This window comes from Hyperolius riggenbachi, chromosome 2, assembly GCF_040937935.1.
Source record: "Hyperolius riggenbachi isolate aHypRig1 chromosome 2, aHypRig1.pri, whole genome shotgun sequence".
NCBI classification, from domain to species: domain Eukaryota; kingdom Metazoa; phylum Chordata; class Amphibia; order Anura; family Hyperoliidae; genus Hyperolius; species Hyperolius riggenbachi.
The window spans coordinates 259743589-259766657 of NC_090647.1; the positions used below are offsets into that span (position 1 = coordinate 259743589).

Genomic DNA, 23069 nt, shown 5'->3' on the forward strand with positions numbered 1-23069 from the left:
ACTAACACACATTTACATTATAAATCTATTGTTTACCTCCCACCCTCCCAAAAGTACCCAAATAAAATGTTTACTATAAAAAAAAAAAAAACCATTACAATAAAAAAAAAAAAAACATGTGAATATTTACCTAAGGGTCTAAACTTTTTAAATATCAATGTAAAGATGAAATATTTCTATATTTTTTTTATTTTAAACTTGTAAATAGTGATAGATGCAAAATGGAAAAAATGCACCATTATTTCCAAATAAAATATTGTCGCCATACATTGTGATAGGGACATAATTTTAATGGTGTAATAACCGGGACATATGGGCAAATACAATACGCGAGTTTTAATTATGGAGGCATGTATTATTTTAAAACTATAATGGCTGAAAACTGAGAAATAATGAATGTTTCCATTTTTTTCTTATTCTTCCTGTTAAAATGCATTTACAGTAAAGTGGCTCTTAGCAAAATGTACCCCCCAAAGAAAGCCTAATTGGTGGCGGAAAAAACAAGATATAGATCAGTGCATTGTGATAAGTAGTGATAAAGTTATAGGCTAATGAATGGGAGGTGAACATTTCTCACGTGAAAATGACGGAACCTGAATGGGTTAAAGAAAACCTGAGCTGAAAATTAAAAGTCAAAATAAACATAAACAAGTCATACTTACCTCCTGTGTAGTCTACTCCTCAATCTCTTTTTCCTCTCCTGCGTCCTGTTTGTCCACTGTGATCAATGGATTTCTCCGTCCTCCATTTTGAAAATGGCCATTACACCATAACAGCTTTCTGGTCAGCACACAGTTCAACTGTAACATCGCCCACTTGAGCCATAGGGAAACATGAACACATCAGTTCTCCTCTCAGCTGTAACTGACAGCAACTGATATATTTCAGTTCTGACAAAATGTTGTCAGAACTGGAAGGGAACATTGCCATAAGAAAATGGTGAGCTTCTGAGAGGAACTGATGGCGAAGTAACTATGTAATGTTCATTTGAAGTTACCTCATGTGTTTATTTTAAATAATTTTACTCAGTACAGGTTCCCTTTAACCACTTGCCGACCGCGCACTCATACCGCGCGTCGGCAAAGTGGCAGCTGCAGGACCAGCGACGCAATTCTGCGTCGTCGGCTGCAGGCTAATTAATCAGGAAGCAGCCGCTCGCGCGAGCGGCTGCTTCCTGTCAATTCACGGCGGGGGGCTCCGTGAATAGCCTGCGGGCCGCCGATCGCGGCTCGCAGGCTAAATGTAAACACAAGCGGTTATAATCCGCTTTGTTTACATTGTACGGCGCTGCGCAGCAGCAGCGCCGTAAGGCAGATCGGCGATCCCCGGCCAATCAGAGGCCGGGGATCGCCGCCATGTGACAGGGGACAGCCTGTCACTGGCTGCACAGGACGGATAGCATCCTGTGCAGCCTCGGATCACCGGGGGTGCCAGGTAGGAGAGGGAGGGGGGAATTTCGCCGCGGAGGGGGGCTTTGAGTTGCCCCCCCCCCCGCAACACCCAGGCAGGCAGGATCGATCAGACCTCCCAGCACATCATCCCCCTAGTGGGGAAAAAAGGGGGGCGATCTGGTCGCTCTGCCTGCACCCTGATCTGTGCTGGGGGCTGCACAGCCCACCCAGCACAGATCAGCTAAAACAGCGCTGGTCCTTAAGGGGGGGTAAAGGGTGGGTCCTCAAGTGGTTAAGCAAAAGATCTATGATGAGGGCCTGTTTCCACTACACGCAGATTTTGCATGCAGAAAACTGACTCCAATAAATGCCTATGGGCCTGTTTCCACTGAACTCGATTTTTCTGATGCAGATTTCCCATAGGCATTCATTGGAGTCAGTTTTCTGCATGCAGAATCTGCGTGTAGTGGAAACAGGCCCTCGAGTGGGAGTGGGAAGCAGTTTACGTACAAACAGCAGCTCTGTGTGGCTATTCTGATACTCAACTGCAACGAAATTCAAGCAGAAACTTTCCCAAAACTCACAAATTCAATGGATGCAAGAATTCTGAAGCTGCTATCAAATGTAACTTGACCTGTTAAGATATTTTTGATTGAAATAGGTTTTGATTTCAGTAAATATGAGCCCCTAATGCTGCAAGTTCATAAAATGACCATTATTAGTTCTTTACAACTTATAAAATGTGTTGAAACTCTATGTTGTGTAATAATTTGAAACAGTCCATTTTAATTTTTTTATTTTTCAAAAACGTACTGTTATCATTAGGAGGTTTATGCAATAACATTCACATTATACTCTAATGGTTGATTACCCAAAAATGATGCTGACTGCCACTTGCATCAACTATTTAGGAAAATCTGAGAAAAATATAATTTGCATAATAATTTGGACCGTGGTGTAAATGCAGTGTTTGTAACACCATGCGTGTCAGTGCTTGGCACATGGTGGGCATTACCCAACGGCAGTCAGTGCTTGGCACATGGTAGGCATTACCCAACGGCAGTCAGTGCTTGGCACATGGTAGGCATTACCCAACGGCAGTCAGTGCTTGGCACATGGTGGGCATTACCCAACGGCAAAGAACCGCAACATGTCAGCCCTCCGCCCCCCTGCATGGCAACAGGACATCTCATAAGCCTGCAGGCTACCTACATGTCTTTGCAGCCTTGACCCAGCAATGTCACCAATGGGATCGGATCCCCATCTCCGTTGGGTGACATCCATTTGTTGTGTGTAAGGGTGTTTAGATTTACTGCAATGACTTCATATTTCAATAGCCATTGTCAGATTTCCAAATATATGCACCTCTATGTCCATGCAGATTTTCCTTTCAGCACTCCCAGGCTTAATGCAAGTGAGTCTATTTCTCCTTGGCATTGCATCCAAGTTAGTGTGTCATCCAACTGTCAAGCTCTCTCCCCCCCAATATCTGTGTCAGGTGAGCCTTGCACAGCACCTTAAACAAATCAACTTCAGAGATGCACTGGAACTGGAGGCTGCATATGTATTTCCTTTTAAGCAGTTGCCTGGCTATCCTGCTGATCCTCTGCCTCTAAAACTTTGTCATAGAGCCTGCACAAGCATATGCAGATCAGGTGTGTCTGACATTATTGTCAGATCTGACAAGATTAGCTGCATGCTTATTTCTGGTGTGATTCTGATTCAAGCTATGGCAGCCTCCATATTTTTCTCACTTCAGTTGTCCTTTAAAGAGAAACTCTGACCAGGAATTGAACTTTATCCCAATCAGTAGCTGATACCCCCTTTCCCATGAGAAATCTATTCCTTTTCACAAACAGACCATCAGGGGGCGCTGTATGACTGATATTGTGGTGAAACCCCTCCCACAAGAAACTCTGAGGAACGTGGTACTCCTGGCAGTTTCCTGTCTGTGAACATTGTTGTTGCATTGTGGGAAATAGCTGTTTACAGCTGTTTCCAACTGCCAAAAAAGCCTGCAGCCGCTATATCCCCTGCCAACAGTAAAAATGTCACCATGTAATAAATGTCAGAATGTAAATCAGGGATTTAAAAGATTTTACAATGGGCAAACACTGACTAAATCATTTATACATAATTATTGTAAAAAGAAGCACTTTTTTATTACATTATTTTCACTGGAGTTCCTCTTTAAGTGAAATGCTGGGCGATTTCTGAACAAAATGCTGAGCCTGGAGCTGACTTCAGCACCTGGCTTGGCATTGCTAGAATGGCTGAGCTAGACAATTTGTGGCCCAGCCACCTGAACAATAGAAAGTCCACATGGTCCATGACATAGGGAGGTCTCTGCAATGTCTGTCCCCTCCAAGGTAAATTGGTAAGGAGGGCAATTTAGAAAAAAAAAATTAAAATTAGAAACTACATTAAAGGCATTTTTTTTCCATCTGTATCCTTCTGTTTTGTGAAGTAATCTTCCTCTGTATACTTAATTCTTCTGCTTTATCCCTCTTTTCTTCTGTCCTGCTTCTTATAAATCTTGACTAGACGGTTGCTTGCTGTCACCTCTCTCCCACCACGCGCACGCACGAACGCACGCGCACCCACACACACACTTCAGGGTACCCCCGCCACGCTGTTACCTGCCGTTGGTTGTCTGATGCAAAAAGAACTGCAATAAAAACTGACTGTACAATATCATTGGAAGATTTCTACTGGTACATAATATTTTCTTTTTTTCAGACTTATATAAATATATTTTGTAAAACATTCCCACTTTAACTTTATTTAAGATAAGACAATTGTTGTCAGTAGCCTAATAAGTTTTGAATCAGGATGATACTATTTATTGGCTAACTGTAAAAGAAAATGAGTAAGCGTTGGGCTATCTTCTTCAGACTCTATTCCTCTACTTTTTCTAAATTTGAGGTCCATTTTAAGTCTTGCCCAGAATAGGTGTTGTGGTGTTGAGTGAAGAAAGCAAAGATATAATAACCTTTTCTGCACATAGCCCTGGGAACGAATGATTCGAGCCAGGCAAGGACTCTAATTTTTCTACAAGATGGCATCCTAACTTGCTTGCCTTGGCAAAATACTTTTTCAGTATGGAAATTAAACCGTTAGACCAGCTAAACTAAAGTGAAAACTTTTTATATAACATTTTTTGTACTGCACTATTACTTTTAATAAACCTTTGGTTGATGAAAAAAAAAACACTAAAGTGAAAAAACTATAGTTAATGGACAGATTTCAAGTTTAGGAGGTTTTTGACTTTACAATCTATTAAGCCAATCATGTAGGGAACTGATGGCATTTGAGAAGACTTGTCTCAAGGAGGAGGGGCTGCAGCGATAACTCATCTCAGCTGTTTATAAAATGCAACTGGACTCCCTGAGAGATCACATTCTTCTTTTTAAAGGGCAGTGAGAAATGAACCTTGAGAGAGGTTTCTTGAATGAGGAGTGGGAGAGAGTATGCTCACTTGTACATAAGAGTTCAGTTAATGCTAACTGTCAGAAACTTTTCAATATTTTGTCTAGGTGGTACAGAACGCCAACATAGTTTAAAAAAATCTCGCTTTCTACTACTGATGTAAGATGGGGTGAGAGTGAGAAAGGTATGTTTCTGCATGTGTGGGTGGAGAGCCTGTATACATTTTGTTGAGGTGCCTGTGTATCCTGGGTGTTTACTGATATTCTAACCAGGGCACTTTCTAGGCTAAATTGCACCCAGGGCGAGGGTGTAAAAATTGTGCCCCCCTTCCCCCCTAACGCCGTGGACTCGCGAACCATTACTGTTTAGGGACAGTCACACATCCACAGGTCACAGGTAGATCTGCCTACTTACTAGTGACCAGCCGCTCATCGAGGAGGAAGCAGGGACCATGAAAACACATAGGCGAAAAGAGCCCAGAAAGCCGACTCCTCCACGGGCGCCATGCACTGACAGCCTGCAGTACCTCTTTGAGGACATCAGGTGTCATCACGCGGAGGTGACGTGATGATGACTTGACGTCAGACACAAGCAGCCCAGGAGGAGTTAAGGAAGGTGATCACACTGGTAATCTTCTTCTTCCATTTGTCTGCACCACGCGTCACCAGCTCCCTATCTGTTATGTCCTTCTGCCTGCTTCCCCCTTCTTCTACTTGCCGGTCTGCGCCCAGGGCGGTCGCCCTGTCCGCACTGCCCAAGAAACAGCCCTGATTCTAACTGTTGGATTCAGCCAAGTGTATTAACCAATATTCCACCAACAGCACCACAGAATATGTCAGTGCTTTATAAATCAGTCCTAATAATAACATTCTTGTTTCGGCCTTGAGACAGTGCTTTCATGGGAGATATCAACACTTCTCCTACCCTAACCAAAACCCAAACCCTTATCTTTTCTTATGCATAACCCAAACCTCCTCACTCCCCCAACAGAACATTCCTAACTTCCCTAATGTGAATCTCTAGATGGCATCATGAATCATTTCCTGATTCCTAACCCAAACTCCCTGCCTCTCGTCTTCCTTGTCAGGAATACAATGTAACTTGGATGCTGATGTTTAGCTAGCGCTGAGCTATTAAGGCCCTCAGCAATAAAAAAGACAAATGCTGGTCCCCAATTGATTAGAAAAAGTCCGTTCATAGGGGGCCTTTTTGGAGCCAAACACACAGTGTCACATACAACAGGATCTTTTATTCTTGAGTCTTCTTTGCTTAGATACAAAATGTAGGTTTCAAGATCAGATGCACAAAGTAGATTTCCAGTTCACAACAAAACAGCCTGACACGTGTTTTTCACAGCTACAAGCTGCTTCCTCAGAAGCACACAACATGCATAAAATCAAATGCACACCAGAACCGTCAATCAGTCTGTGATACTGTGGAATGGAGTCATCCACATGGATGCCCGTTCCAAATGAAAGGAAGGATGGTGTCCACATGGATGACTCCAGCGATAGTAGCAATAAAAACATCTAGGTTGCAAATTGTATTTATTTGCAGAAATCGAGGATATTAGCTTCCAAAATGGATTACATGCAACAGCATTCTGTACTAGACCATATCACAAGCATTGAGGTTATCTCCATAGAAATGGTCCCTACTCCACTTATATCAGTCAGCAAGCACACATTTCCTGAGATTCATGCTAAGGCCTGTCAGGTTTCCACCATTATATAGACATAACTCAGTCAAATGGGCTATGCTGGTATAGAGGACGAGAGAGCTGCAGCTTTCCACCAGATCACAATGGCTGCTAAACCATACAGACAAGAAAGGCAAGCAAGCTATGCTCATTCTGCTCAGGGACCAATATTTTAAAAGGGAAAGAAGATGCTGAGCATGGTGGTCAATTTACATACAACCAATCATTAACCTTATGCAATCATAACACTCACTGAGTGCAGAGGGTTAATGATTGTTCAAATGAAACACCTGATGCCACAAAGTTACACTGAGCACTATGGTGGTATTAAAATGATCCATAAACTATTGGCACTCATATAAACTACTTCAAAATGCAAACTGATCAGGAAATTCTAGGGAAAAGTCTGGTTTGGGTGAATAAGGAGAAATCAAGTCTTCACGAAGTCTGAAGCAGGTCATTTTTTTTAAGTTACCAAATAGAAAGATAGGGCAAGGGCAGTGTGATAACAGGCCATTGCATTTAAAATGGTTAGGCTTGTTATTACATACTGCATTACATAATGTGTTTTGTCTGTACGACTAGAATAAAGTGAGTGAATTAGTAGACAATATAATATAAAAGGGAATACTGTATCTTGTGAGTTAGAACAATTTGTTACAATCTATGTGGCTGTTCAAAAAGTCTAAAGCCCCAGGGAATGGATGCTAGGTAATGGCTGACTACTTTGACAAAGTGAAGCTGAATATGTGGATAATGTAATATAGTATACATGTGTGGGTGTAAATGGTTGCTTGACTGTTAATAAAATAGTCTGGAAAATGATTTACTGCAGTAGCTCAACAAAAAGTTGGCATCAGCATAAGCAACACTGAGAAAATGTATCAGGCTCTTCAAACTCTGATGAGGGATGGACTGATATTTGGGAATATGCATACGCTCAGTGTATGAATAAAATAATAAGTGCCATATTCACTGCATCCATTTGCAATCTGACTTCAAGCAGGGAAAACTGGGTGAATATTGTGGAGAATGCCATCTATCGAGTCTGCATACTGTTACCATAGAAATGAAGAAAAACCTGCATTTTATCAACACTAAATTATAAAATGTTCTCTGAAAAACGAAGACCTTAAATCACTGAAGAAGAGTGAAAAAGTAAAGCACTGTCATTGTTACATAAAGATCACATTGCAGTTGTAATGTACTCTGTAAAGTGCTGCAGATGATATCAGTGCTATATAAATACACAACAGTAATAATATGTTCAACAAAGATAAGACCTTACTACCAAGTGTCACTTGGCAACTTCTATCCAGGATACAAAAGGCAGTGTCAGAAGCTATTCCTTCTGTGTCCCCGTAAGGTAAACCACCAAGGAACATGGCCAGTCACAAGTAAACTAGTTATATTCTATTACAAAAACAGAAAGCTAATTATTTGATTTGGTCCAAATGATGCTGGCTTATCAATACTTTACACAAGGCACCATAAACCTCAAGGCCACCTCAGGATGCCAGCATAAATAGACATTAATAAATGGTGCCAGGGCTGGGATACGGTCCTCTAGCTCCCAAGGCAGAGATGATAAAGACAGAGTCACTCTCCCCCACCTTCCTTCCATCAGACATTGAATGCTTACTTAGGCCTCAGCATCTTCCAACATTCTGCTGAAATGGAGAACAGTGAAGAACACTGATGAAACTACATAATACAGCAAACCTGGCCTGGATGTATTAAACCTTGTCATATAATTATCTGCAAAGGTTTGTAATGCTTGCCTGGGTAATATCAGAACACAGTGGGTTGATTAAGGTTATTAAAGCTGCAACTGTGGCTGAAGTCATAAAACAACGATGTGAATACATTTAATTCATCCAGGCTAACCTAAATTGATTAAAAATAAGTTGTCCCTGCAGGTGTGTGCATCCAACTGTAATATACACAAGCATTCATTTGCTAACCTTTCAGCATCCCTCACTGTTTTGAGGATTGTTAAATTTTGTCACTTGACAGGCGGTTTAAAGAAAAATCCAGTCTAGATACATTATGTTCTCTAATGTACTCCAGGTCGGTAGTATGTTACCATCTATACTAAGGCTTAAACACCAATACAAACACAATCCCCCGCAAAGACATTACATACACAACCACAGGCTCACTTACCATTCTCCTCACTCACCTATCTGTGCACAACTGGATAAAGCAATAGCAACATAAGCCCATGCTGGACCTCCACTGAGGCTCTGCATCATGTCATGTGACATAAAATATAATACACAACAGACACATAGATGCTCTGATGGGTAGAAACTGTTTGTGTGTCAAACAGAAGCTTTGTGCTAGCTGCATAACACCAGATTTACTACCTATGAAGCTGAGACTGTCTATAGGGCAGGCATACACATTGCATTGATTTCTCAGACATGCTGCTCAGATGCTGAGTCACTTCATGCAGACACTAATACAACAAACACTCCACCTCCACTAAATTGACATTTACTTGAAACACAAGAAAACAGATCCTTATGCAGCTAAATAAATAATGAAAATGCAGCAGGCTCCTTTAACTTTGTCCACAATCACACTTACCTTACCTCTAGTGCAGTTGGGCCCTCCAGTGCTGTCCTGACAATGTTCCCATGTACACTAACAGCAAGGAACACAAAATCCTGAATGCACGCAGCCTGTCAGTGATGATAGTCTGAGCTCGTGTTCTGTACACTGCAGATCTAAGCAAGTGGCTTGCCAAAAATACATTGCTATTCATGCTAGAACACTAGCAGCAAAGCCAAGCCTCAACATGTGTTGCTCTTAGCTGACATGTGCCTGCTATGTAGTCAAAGCAACACATGTGACCCTAAGGGAAGGTGAATAGCAGTTTTAGAACAGACAATCCATGCCGTACCTTCACCATTTATAGAGTAGTGCCTTCATTCCTGCAGCTTCTGCATTGCAGAATTTACCAGCTATACACAGACACACTGTTACAGGGCTGTCCTACTTACCAAAAGCATCAAAAGTGTATCTCATCAGAGGCTCCTATGCAACTGTATCGATTACATCTTGAGACTAGTGTAATGCTGGTAAATATGGGGAGGGAGTGTCACTGAGAAACCTGGCAGGCTATGAATATGTCTTTCTTTAATCCTGTGTATTGTGTGCTGTACCTAAGGAGCAGGGAAAAGTACTGTACATCCTAGATGCTTTTCAACAGTCAATTCCTTGCAAAGCTGTAACATTCTTTTCAGAAGAACTGGGCGAGTTCTGTGCCCTTCTTTTCAAGGTTCATAGAATACTTTGCGAGTGCTAATGGCATATATAGCTTTTCATTTATAAAACATTTATTTAAAGCACCCCTGAAGTGAGAGAAATATGGAGGCTGACATTTATTTCCTTTTAAAGTATACCCGAAGTGATGTGTGACAGGATGAGATAGACATGTTTATGTACAGTGCCTAGCACACAAATAACTATGCTGTGTTCCTTTTTTTCTTTCTCTGCCTGAAAGAGTTAAATATAAGGTATGTAAGTGGCTGACTCAGTCCTGACTCAGACAGGAAGTGACTACAGTGTGACCCTCACTGATAAGAAATTCCAAGTATAAAACACTTTCCTAGCAGAAAATGGCTTCTGAGAGCAAGAAAGAGATAAAAAGGGGAATTTCTTATCAGTGAGGGTCACACTGTAGTCACTTCCTGTCTGAGTCAGGACTGAGTCAGCCACTTATATACCTGATATTTCACTCTTTCAGTCACAGAAAGAAAAAAAGGAACACAGCATAGTTATTTGTGTGCTAGGCACTGTAAATACACACCTCTATCTCATCATGTCACATGTCACTTCGGGTATCCTTTAAGCAATGCAAATTGCCTGGCTGCCCTGCTGATCCTCTGCTTTCAGCCATAGACCCTGAACAAGCATACAGATCAGGTGTTACTGACTGAAGTTTGACTAGATTAGGGAATGCTATAAAGAGAAGGGGGGCCTGTAGAGCACCAGGGAAACCTATAAGAGGTGAGGGGCAAAGCATAGGGATTGGTATTGTGCTGGGTTGCAGACTTAATTTTATGGAGGTACTCTGCCTAATTTCGTTTGGTGTTTTTGATGACACTGCCTACTTATGTTTGGTGGTTTAGGGTGGGGGACACTGCCTTATTATGTCTGGAGGAATCCCTACCTATTGATGTGAAATGCTGTGTAAATATGTTTGGGCAATGTGTCGTCTAGTCATCTTTTTTTAGGGGAAGCACTGCCTTTTTTTATGGTCAATGAGGTTTATCTTCAGCTGATTGGGATTTGTGGTGTGGGAGTTAGGAGGACTCAGTAGGTTTGCCCAGTATGGGGCCCTGACATTTCTGATGGTGGTCCTGGATTAGCTACATGCTTGTTTCAGGTGTGTGATCAGACACTACTGCAGACACACAGGTCAGCAGGACTGCCAGGCAACTGGTATTGTTTAAAAGAAAAACAAAAATATGGCAGCCACCATGTGCTTCTCACTTTAGGTTTACTTTAACTTGTTCATTTTTTAACTCTAATTTCTGAAAATGCGAAAAGTACAATATGTTAACTTTGATCAAAACAAGTTGTATTCATTAATCAAGCAGCATACAATCCAACGATATTGTCTTGACATACCTTTTTGTATCGGTTTACATCTCTTTCTCTGCAAGGTAAGCCGCTAAGCACCAGGGGCTAAAACCACCTGCTTCAAACTGGGGGGGCCAGGATCAACCAAGTACATTTTTATGAATTGAAAATCCAAAGCAGAATTTTTTGCACCAAACCTTATTTATAGAACTGTAGAAGGACCAAGATCCCAGAATATCCCCCAAAAAGACCTCATCTACAAAACTTGACCCCCAAGGTATTTGGCAAGGGATTTAATTAAGGTACATAATCACTTTATACTGCATACAAGCTACACTATATACTACCTTAATATTATGTATAATCATGCTACATACAGTATATACTAACTATATACTATACATATGTTATACTATAAAGAGGAACTCCAGTGAAAATAATGTAGTAAAAAAAGTGCTTCATTTTTTACCATAATTCTGTATAAATGATTTAGTCAGTGTTTGCTCATTGTAAAATATTTCCTCTCCCAGATTTACATTCTGACATTTATTACATGGTGACATTTTTACTGTGGGCAGGTTATGTAGCTGCTCCTAGCTGTTTTGGCTGTTAGAGACAGCTGTAAACAGCTAATTCCTGTCTGTGAACCTTGTTACATTGTGGCAGTTTGCCCAGAGTACCGCAGTCCCAGAGCTTCTTGTGGAAGGGGTTTCAGCACAAAATCAGTCATACAGCGCCCCCTGATGGTCTGTTTGTGAAAAGCATGTAAAAGGGGGTATCAGCTACTGATTGGGATAAAGTTCAATTCTAGGTTGGAGTTTCTCTTTAAATACTACATATAATCACGCTTAACTAGAGTGGCTTGCAAAAGTATTCGGCCCCCTTGAAGTTTTCCACATTTTGTCACATTACTGCCACAAACCTGAATCAATTTTATTGGAATTTCACGTGAAAGACCAATACAAAGTGGTGTACATGTGAGAAGTGGAATGAAAATCATACAGGATTCCAAACATTTTTTACAAATCAATAACTGCAAAGTGGGGTGTGCGTAATTATTCAGCCCCGAGTCAATACTTTGTAAAACCACCTTTTGCTGCAATTACAGCTGCCAGTCTTTTAGGGTATGTCTCTACCAGCTTTGCACATCTAGAGACTGAAATCCTTGCTGATTCTTCTTTGCAAAACAGCTCCAGCTCAGTCAGATTAGATGGACAGCGTTTGTGAACCGCAGTTTTCAGATCTTGGCACAGATTCTCAATTGGATTTAGATCTGGACCATTCTAACACCCGGATATGTTTTGTTTTAAACCATTCCATTGTTGTCCTGGCTTTATGTTTAGGGTTGTTGTCCTGCTGGAGGGTGAACCACCGCCCCAGTCTCAAGTCTTTTGCAGACTCCAAGAGGTTTTCTTCCAAGATTGCCCTGTTTTTGGCTCCATACATCTTCCCATCAACTCTGAACAGCTTCCCTGTCCCTGCTGAAGAGAAGCACCCCCCGAGCATGATGCTGCCACCACCATATTTGACAGTGGGGTTGGTGTGTTCAGAGTGATGTGCAGTGTTAGTTTACCGCCACACATAGCGTTTTGCATTTTGGCCAAAAAGTTCCATTTTGGTCTCATCTGACCAGAGCACCTTTTTACACATGTTTGCTGTGTCCCCCACATGGCTTGTTGCGAACTGCAAACAGGATTGCCAATGCTTTTCTGTTCACAACTGCTTTCTTCTTGCCACTCTTCCATAAAGGCTAACTTTGTGCAGTGCACGACTAATAGTTGTCCTATGGACAGAGTCTCCCACCTGAGCTGTAGATCTCTGCAGCTCATCCAGAGTCACCATGGGCCTCTTGACTGCATTTCTGATCAGTGCTCTCCTTGTTCGGCCTGTGAGTTTAGGTGGACGGCTTTGTCTTGGTAGGTTTACAGTTGTGCCATACTCCTTCCATTTCTGAATGATCGCTTGAACAGTGCTCCGTGGGATGTTCAAGGCTTTGGAAATCTTTTTGTAGCCTAAGCCAGCTTTAAATTTCTCAATAACTTGATCCCTGACCTGTCTTGTGTGTTCTTTGGACTTCATGGTATTGTTGCTCCCAATATTCTCTTAGACAACCTCTGAGGCCGTCACAGAGCAGCTGTATTTGTACTGACATTACATTACACACAGGCGCACTCTATTTAGTCATTAGCACTCATCAGGCAATATCTATGGGCAACTGACTGCACTCAGACCAAAGGGGGCTGAATAATTACGCACACCCCACTTTGCAGTTATTGATTTGTAAAAAACGTTTGGAATCATGTATGGTTTTCGTTCCACTTCTCACATGTACACCACTTTGTATTGGTCTTTCACGTGGAATTCCAATATAATTGATTCATGTTTGTGGCAGTAATGTGACAAAATGTGGAAAACTTCAAGGGTGCCGAATACTTTTGCAAGCCACTGTATATACTATGTACTAGGTATAATCACGCTTTAATATTTACTATCTACCTATATACACTATACTTTAGATTGTAATCCTCTGGCAGGAGTCTCCTCCCTAGTGTTTCCAGCTTGATTATGCAATCTTACTGTCAGTCACCCCTCTTGTGGACTAGAACAGTCTCTATTTTGACCTATGACACTGTACTGTTATCAAATTATTTGCATAATCTACTTTTGTTGTGAGTTTCCTGTATGTCCTACCTTGTATGTTAACCCATTTATCTATTGTGCAGCGCTGCGTAATATGTTGGCTCTTTACAAATACAATAAATACACTAAGTATAATCACACTACACTATATACTATGTATACGCTATACTACAGTATAGGTTTCCTAAATACTACGTTTAATCACACTACACTACATACTTAGCTTTGGTCCACACTACATGCGGGTGCAGAACGCAATCCGCGGTCCGGGCTCCGGTTTTCAAACACCGGAACGTAGGGATAAAAACACGGATCCGTGCTGCATTTTTGCAGCATGTTTCCAGTCCGTTCAGTGGCCGTGGGAGGGAGGGCCGCCATGCTGGAGGGGCTAGCAGGAAGGAAGGGGTGTAGCAGGCACAGCGGCGGGGAAGGAGGTCGGACCCCCCCCCCCCCCTCCCTCACCTGGGACTCCCCTTCCCCACTCCCTCTTCAGCTAGTTTCTTTTAAAATCAATTCAGCAGCGAGCGGGGAACTCACTCACTTTCTTGTTCCACCGCTCGCCGTGTCACTTCCTGCAAAGCAGCCCAAAGTACAGAGGGCGGCATTGCAGGAAGTGACACAGCGAGTAAATGTGTGTTCCCCGCTCGCTGCCCGATTGATTTTAAAAGAAACTAGCTGGAGGGCGAACAAGGAAGGGTCTGACCCCCTCCCCACCGCTGTACCTGCTGAACCCCTTCCCGTTTGCTTTCCCCTCCAGCCTACCTAGGGACACCTTGTCATTGAAGGGAGGAGCATGCAGTAGGCAATCCGGATCTCCCTCCGTTTCGGTGTCTGTGTAGAGGGAAATCCGGTTTTTGCATTGCCTGCCACTACCCCTCCGTGTATCCGGGCTCTGTGAAGTCCCATCAGGGGTCTGTGAAGTCACAAGAAGTCCAGACTTTCCCCATTCAGTTAGTCAAAATGGATCCCCCGGATCCGTTTTTTATTTTATTGAGTGAAGGCTACTGCTATTTTTAACATTGATATCCATGGCTCCCATTTTGGTCCGGACCCAAAAACGGAGCCACGTATACGTTTTTAAAACAGATGTGAACCGAGCCTAACTCTATACCTATATATATGCAACACTATATACTACCTAAAATCTCACAACACTATATATCAACTATTTACCTATATACTTTATATATATATTATGCTATATACCTGAATACTAAGTGTATAATCGCCACACTATTAGAATCAGAATCAGTATCAAGTTTATTGGCCAAGTACAGGGGTTTGTACCTGGAACTATTTTTATTAACTATAAACCTTTATACAGTACTAGCAAACCTAAGCCCGTTTAAAAACGGGCTGTAGGTCTGTTTTTCTCGCCGAGCGCACACCCGCCACCCGCCGACTACCTAAGTACTACATATAATCACGCTACACTATATACCTATACAATAACTATATTATATACTACCTAAATACTGTACTATGCCATGCTACACTATTAAAATGGGCATGTGTATTGCCATTAGTAGCATATTGGTAAATTTACCAATAATCTAATATCATCTGTTATCCACCGAAGAATATTGGTGGCGTTACCCATATTGGCCTATCCCAGTTATCTGCAAACTTGGCTCTCCAGCTGTTAAGGAACTACAAGTCCCACAATGCATTTGCCTTTATTAATCATGACTGTGGCTGTCAGACTCCTGCAATGCATTGTGGGACTTGTAGCTCCTTAACAGTTGGAGAGCCAAGTTTGCAGATTACTAGTATAGTGTATAAAGGTTTATAGTTAATAAAAATAATTCCAGGTACAAACCCCTGTACTTGGCCAATAAACTTGATACTGATTCTAACATATAGTTTAGCGTGATTATACTTAGTATTCAGGTATATAGCATAAAGTATATATAGTAAAGTATATATAGTATATAGGTAAATAGAGAGCCGTGTGCAGATCACTGGCCTATCCTATTTTCAAACTAACCTAACAGTAGCCTATGCTCTACCTACGCCTAACACTCCAGTGCTGTCCCTACCGCTGTATTCGCCACTACAGAACTCCCCCACCGCTATCACATCGGTCGCTGCCACTATGCCACCTTCTACTCAACCACTATTACATTGGGCACCACCGGCACCCAAATTATCCCCGCTGCTATTACATCAGGTACCGCTCCACTATTTTACATCAGGTGTGCGTGCCATTGCTCCCCTACCATTACATCAGGCGCTGCCACTTTAGCCAGTAATTTTCTAATTTAACATGGGCGCCTATTTCTTCACACCGCAATCAGGCCCAAGTTACCTGCTTCATAGCCAGTGTCCAACATCAGTAATATTGACGATATCCTACCAGGTGGCTCAAATTTCTGCACTCCCTTATTGCATGCACGCATTTATTTGTACTGAAAGCTTACCGCTTAAATGTTTTAGTTAGTCAATAAATGGTTTCACACATCAGAACTTTCTCTAGCTCTTATGGTTGATAACAGTACTGAAAATCTATTTCATAGCGCCATCTTGTGGCAAGTGGTATTCTTGCATATTAACAGTCGTTTTGTAACAGGAAAAAATTAGACCTTTTTGGGGTAAATAGTGATTTAGTTTCACCCATTTCTAAAGATACTCCGCACAGACTCTACCTCTTTTCCATATTTTTAAACAAAAATAATTTAGTAAAATGTCTAATGCACATATATTCCGCAGGTTGTAATGAAATTCCCCAATTTTTAATTAACTTATGAAAAAAAATAGCAAATGTAAGCAGTTTTAGGCCCGGGACCTATTGGTGCTTTTCATCAAATCGCTATTTTTACTTATATTCCCAAAGTATTCCCAATTTGGCTCTTCAGCCATTAATTCGATTGGTCCAGAATCGTTCCGAAAATGATCCATGCAGTGTCTGGCGATTGCTTTGTGATCAAAACATTGCAGGTGACCCCACCCCCATAGCGTTCCAATGTTGTAGTGCTTTGCCGATCGCTGGCAAGTGCTGCAACAGGGCTGCCAGTGGGTCCCAGGCCTTACTGTTTCTTACAGTTGGCTCATTGCAATCAAATACCTTCAAATTTGGAGTGGGTGTAATGGAACTGGTCAGCTCATTGGGAAAATAAGTGAGCAAATTTAATAGAGCAACTCTTTACAAAAAGCAAAAGGTTTTGCCGTATATGGAAACTGTATAAATGCACAGTATATTTTATGCACAAATATATCTAAGTGTTATAATGTATGGCTAAAAAAATAAGTTACTGTATACTGTACTATGAAAGGAATTGTTTCAGAATGGAGGTATCATGCTTTTACCCAGACCAGCATGAACCTACATTCACAGAGGGGCATTGCGGAGGCAAATTACCATGCAGTATCAAACTTCAAATGTAAATCTATGTGAAGTTCAGAGTGCATCCAGTGCAATGTGATCCAACGGACTCCAGTATCACGTGGGGCGGTTTGACATGATGCACCAAGCTAAGGGTGAGCAGAGTAAAGCTATATAAATGCAGACCAGGCTAGTGCCTGATGTACTTCTCCATTATGGCTGCTCCGTGCTAAGCTGATAACAGATTTCAGAGGCCACCAGGGCCTCTTTACCCCATTAGCAAAAGGTGTCCATCCAACCCCAATAGCAAGTGTGACCAGTATGGTAACCCCTATTCCTGATACCCCCCCTTACTGCAAGCATGGCCAGGACACCCACGCACAGCAAAGTGTGGCACCGTAGCAAGTTTGACCAGTGTGGTACTGCTGCCACAACCCCCATAGCAAGCATGGCCAATTCACACCCTATAGCAAAGTGGAGTCAGTATAACAATCCCTAACCCCAATTCCTCTTTCCTTCTGTAGCAAATGGGTCCAGTATAACCCCTTCACAACAAATGTCAGTAACGAGTAATGTTACTACAAAAAAAAATGTATTATAGGCTTTGTTTAGCCTGGTGAGGTTGGGGGTTCCTGTGGTAAGGGAGGGGTGACACCATGAGTTTCTGCACCAGGTGACATCAACCCTAGTGACGCCTCTATATGTAGTTATAGCCTCCAAGGAATATCGTGTTTTCTAATATCTGTAATATTGAGGCTTCATGAGTAGTTTTTATCGTGGTTTTCTAATTTTGAGGTCCCAGTTTCTTAGAGCAGATGATTTGAGGCCTGTAGGACCACTGTTTTCTATGATGTGGTGGTACCCAAGGGAACAGTGAAATATTTAGACAGTATTTTTTATATATTTTATACAGGGTTTGTATTTTTATTTCCGCTTTGTAAATTTCGTACAAATTTCATGTTAATACCCTTTCCACCACTAGATGTCATACTATACCATAGTATAATATAGCCCTATTTATTATTATTAGTTAGTATTTATATAGCACCAATATCTTCTGCAGCACTGTAGAGCATATATTTCCTTGTCACTTAACTGTCCCTCAGAGGGCGATCACAATCTAATCCCTACCATAGTCCTATGTCTTTGTGTGTATCATGTAGTGTATGTATCATAGTCTATGTCCAATTTTAGGTGGAAGCCAATTAACTTATCTGTATGTTTTTAGGATGTGGGAGGACACCTGGAATGCCCCGAGGACACCCACACAGGCAGGGGAGAACATACAAACTCTTTGCAGAGGTTGCCTTGGCTAGGATTCAACCCGGTAATCCTGGGCTGCAAGGCAAGAGCGCTAAACACTACACCACCGTGCCGCCCTGTTTGGTTTTAATTGACCACTATCCAAGTCTATTTATAGTCTTACTATTTAGTACTTTACATTTAACATAAGGAAAACTTAAGTCAAATAAAAAAAATGACATTTACTCACCTGGGGCATCCCTCAGCACCCCGAAGCTGGATGGTGCCCTCGCAGCCCCGCTCCGATCCTCCTGTCCCCACCGGCGGCTACTTCCGGTTCGGCGACAGCCGCCGACAGGCTGGGAACGCGGCTGATTTTCCGCGTTCCCAGCCGCTGCTATCACCCTCTATGCTGCTATAGCGTCTATAGCAGCATAGAGGGTGATAGCAGCGGCTGGGAACGCGGAAAATCAGCCGCGTTCCCAGCCTGTCGGCGGCTGTCGCCGAACCGGAAGTAGCCGCCGGTGGGGACAGGAGGATCGGAGCGGGGCTGCGAGGGCACCATCCAGCTTCGGGGTGCTGAGGGATGCCCCAGGTGAGTAAATGTCATTTTTTTTATTTGACTTAAGTTTTCCTTTAACATAGAATTCCCTTTTTTTCCTGTTTTATGTAGTATTTTTATTTTAGCCACCACTAAGAACATGCACTGCAACGTGTGTGTTACGTACGCACGCACACACGCACGCACGCACGCACGCACGCACGCACACACACACACACACACACACACGTTTGCAAAAGTATTCGGGCCCCCATGAAGTTTTCTACTTTTTGTTAAATTACTATAACAAACATGAATCAATTTTATTGGAATTCCATGTGAAAGACCAATACAAAGTGGTGTACACATGAGAAGTAGAGCGAAAATCATACAATTCCAAACATTTTTTACAAATAAATAACTGCAAAGTGCGGTGTGCGTAATTATTCAGCCCCCTTTGGTCTGAGTGCAGTCAGTTGTCCATAGACATTGCCTGATGAGTGCTAATGACTAAATAGAGTACACCTGTGTGTAATCTAATGTCAGTACAAATACAGCTTCTCTGTGATGGCCTCAAAGGTTGTCTTTTTTTTTTTTTTTTTTTTTTTTGCCTCAGATCGTTCACATGCTCAACTAATGAATACATCACTTCATTGCCATGCTCCCGAGTTGAGCTGAACTTTCATCATAGGTTGGCATTTTTTAATACAAAATTAATACTGTTTAATAGTACTCCTTTCTGAGGCATACAAAAGTAACTTTCACTCCTGCACATCCACTCACCCACAAAATTCCATACCTACAACCATATATCCTTCATCCATTCTCCAATCATCCAACCCTGTGCACCCCCCCCCCCCCCCCCCGCCCGCCTCTCGACTTATCCTATTCAATAATCTCCCACCATATCAATCTCCACCTATCCAGAATTTTACTATTGGTTCCTTCGTCATTCTCCCACCCCTCTAATTCCAGGAACCTTCCCATTTCCGTAATCCACTCCCCTAGATCCGGGACATTTGGGTTTTTCCAGTTACAAGCTATTATTTTTTTAGCCACCGTTGCTGCGGGGAAAACCCAACTACTGCTGTCTCCTAATCCAAAAATGGTTGCCAATTCTGTGAATTTACAACTTTTGTTTGACTTTCTACTACAGAAGGATTCTATATCCAACCAAAATTTATGTATCTTAGGGCATGTCCACCACATATGCTTCAAATCACCCCTATCAGTGTTACATCGCCAGCATAAATCATCTTGATTTGATTTAATCTTCGCTTTTCGAGCCGGGGAGATGTACCATCTTGCTACCAGTTTATAGTTGACCAACTGATACCCAGGGTTTTGTGCTAACCAAATGTTATGAAATATTTTGTCCCAATCCAGAGCATGTGTGGAGTCCAGCTCTTTAACCCACCTGCTACAGAAGGGAGGGAGAGGTGGATCCAAATGCTGGCTTATAAATGTATATAGATGGGAAATAGATTTTTCCCTCTTTATAGCATTGGAGAAACACTTCTCAAAGGTTGTCTAAGAGAATATTGGGAGCAACAATACCATGAAGTCCAAAGAACACACCAGACAGGTCAGGGATAAAGTTATTGAGAAATTTAAAGCAGGCTTAAGCTACATACACACATACGACAACAAACTTTTAATTGACAAAAGAACGACCTAAGTAAAGTTAGCTTTTAAAGGTGTGTAACGATCTGATCGTTAGAACAAACGTTACATCACGTAAAGCAACTATTGCACTTGTGCATAAAAATGAAATGTTCCATGGAGAAATAGCGAAATGCGCATGTCAAGCCTAGTACGAACGACCGTTTTCCAACAATGTACTACTTTTGCAAACGATCGTCGTTAGAAAAAATCCACCAAGCTAGATCGTTCGTTTTTAACGATCTAGCTCGTCCGTCGTTAGACTTAATGGTCGTTGGCTGCTTTTTTTTAAACGATCATTTGAAATGATCGGGGAACGATCGTTTCAAACGACTATAGTCGCATGTGTGTACGCACCTTCAGAGGCGTAGCTAGGGTTTTCAGCGCCTGGGGACAAAGACTTTTAATGCGACCCCTAAGGTGAAGGTTGCGCCGTGTCAAAAAGAGGGCGGGACCAAATAAATGTGGGTGTGGTTATGGGTGGAGCCATATGTACATGGAGGTTAGCAGGCTCACGCTCACCCACCCTCTCTCCCTCAGTATGTACCTTCCAGCATGTTCCAAGACAAATTCAGCAATCATGAGCAAACATGAGGCCCCACACATGACCAACTCAGCAATCATGAGGCCCCCAACAAGACAAATTTAGCAATCATGAGGCCCCCAACAAGACAAATTCAGCAATCATGAGGCCCCCAACAAGACAAATTCAGCGATCTTGAGGCCCCCAACAAATCATGAGGCCCCCAACAAGACAAATTCAGTAACCATGAGGCCCCCAACAAGACAAATTCAGCAGTCATGCGGCACATAAATAGACAGCATTTCACATAAATAGGCAGAATGCCCCCTTAATATGGTAGACATCTCTCACCTGGCAGCAGTTCCCCAAAATACACTCAATCTGACAGCAGTGGTTCCCCAAAAATAGGTAGCCCCAGGTCTATAGGTGTCCCCAGACTAGGTGGCCAGCAGTATAGATGTCCCCAGAATAGGTGGCCAGCGGTATAGATGTCCCCAGAACAGGTAGCCAGGGGTAGAGATGTCCACAGAACAGGTAGCCAGGGGTATATGTGCCCAGTATATGTAGGCAGAGGTATATGTGCCCAGTATATGTAGCCAGGGGTATATGTGCCCAGTATATGTAGGCAGAGGTATATGTGCCCAGTATATGTAGGCAGGTGTATATGTTCTCAGTATATATAGCCAGGGGTATATGTGCCCAGTATATGTTGCCAGGTGTATATGTGCCCAGTATATGTAGTGGGGGTATATGTCCCCAGTATATGTAGTCGGGGGTATATGTGCCCAGTATATGTAGTGGGGGTATATGTCCCCAGTATATGTAGTCGGGGGTATATGTGCTCAGTATATGTAGCCGGGGGTATATGTGCCCAGTATATGTAGCCGGGGGTATATGTGCCCAGTATATGTAGCCAGGTGTATATGTGCCCAGTACATGTAGTCAGGGGTATATGTGCCCAGTATATGTAGCCAGGGGTATATGTGCCCAGTATATGTAGCCAGGGGTATATGTGCCCAGTATATGTAGCCAGGGGTATATGTGCCCAGTATATGTAGCCAGGGGTATAATATGTGCCCAGTATATATAGTCAGGGGTATATGTGCCCAGTATATGTAGGCAGGGGTATATGTCCCAGTATATGTAGCCAGGGGTATATGTGCCAAGTATATGTAGGCAGGGGTATATGTCCCAGTATATGTAGGCAGGGGTATATGTCCCAGTATATGTAGGCAGGGGTATATGTCCCAGTATATGTAGGCAGGGGTATATGTGCCCAGTATATGTAGGCAGGGGTATATGTCCCAGTATATGTAGCCAGGGGTATATGTGCCCAGTATATGTAGCCAGGGGTATATGTGCCCAGTATATGTAGCCATTGGTATATGTGCCCAATATATGTAGCCAGGGGTATATGTGCCCAGTATATGTAGCCAGGGGTATATGTGCCCAGTATATGTAGGCAGGGGTATATGTCCCCAGAGTAGGTAGCCAGGTGTCCCCCTCCCCAGCAGGAGGGGAGCAGCGCAGAGAAGAGGGAGAGCTGCGGCGCAGCGGGCGGAACTCACCTCCGTCTCGTCGCAGCGCCCGATGGATTTGCCGCTACTCTGTCTGGTCCAGACCAGAGCAGCGGCTGCGGCACCTGAACTTCTTGGAGTGAGACGGAGGTGAGTTCCGCCCGCTGCGCCAGAAACCCGGACATTAATGGAGGAGACAGCGAGGGAGGGAGAGCACCCTTAAGGTGAGGGAGGGGGGGGGGAGATGGCCCCCTTCCCTACCGCTGCTCACAGCTCTCCCTCTTCTCTGCGCTGCTCCCCTCCTGCTGGGGAGGGGGACACCTGGCTACCTACTCTGGGGACATATACCCCTGCCTACATATACTGGGCACATATACCCACAGCTCTCTCTATTCTCTGCGCTGCTCCCCCCCCCCCAAAAAAAAAAAACACTGCAGCTCAGCTGGGCGCCCTTGGGGACCCGGCGCCCGGGGGCACTTGTCCTACCCCGACCCCCCCTAGCTACGTGCC

General features: G+C 42.9%; 1 protein-coding gene across 4 annotated transcripts in view; it reads right to left on the reverse strand.

Annotated features, from left to right (window-relative positions):
- PHKG1 (phosphorylase kinase catalytic subunit gamma 1) overlaps positions 1–9615 on the reverse strand; it is a 59102-nt gene extending 49487 nt beyond the window's left edge. The window contains exon 1 of one of the 4 annotated variants that reach the window (XM_068268576.1): positions 9528–9615. The gene's annotated coding sequence lies outside the window, so the exon portion shown is untranslated. Of the gene's footprint in view, positions 1–9111; positions 9338–9427; positions 9448–9527 lie in introns of those variants that run through there. The other 3 variants (XM_068268578.1, XM_068268575.1, XM_068268574.1) reach the window with 3 other exon arrangements.
- Positions 9616–23069: the final 13454 nt, after the last annotated feature.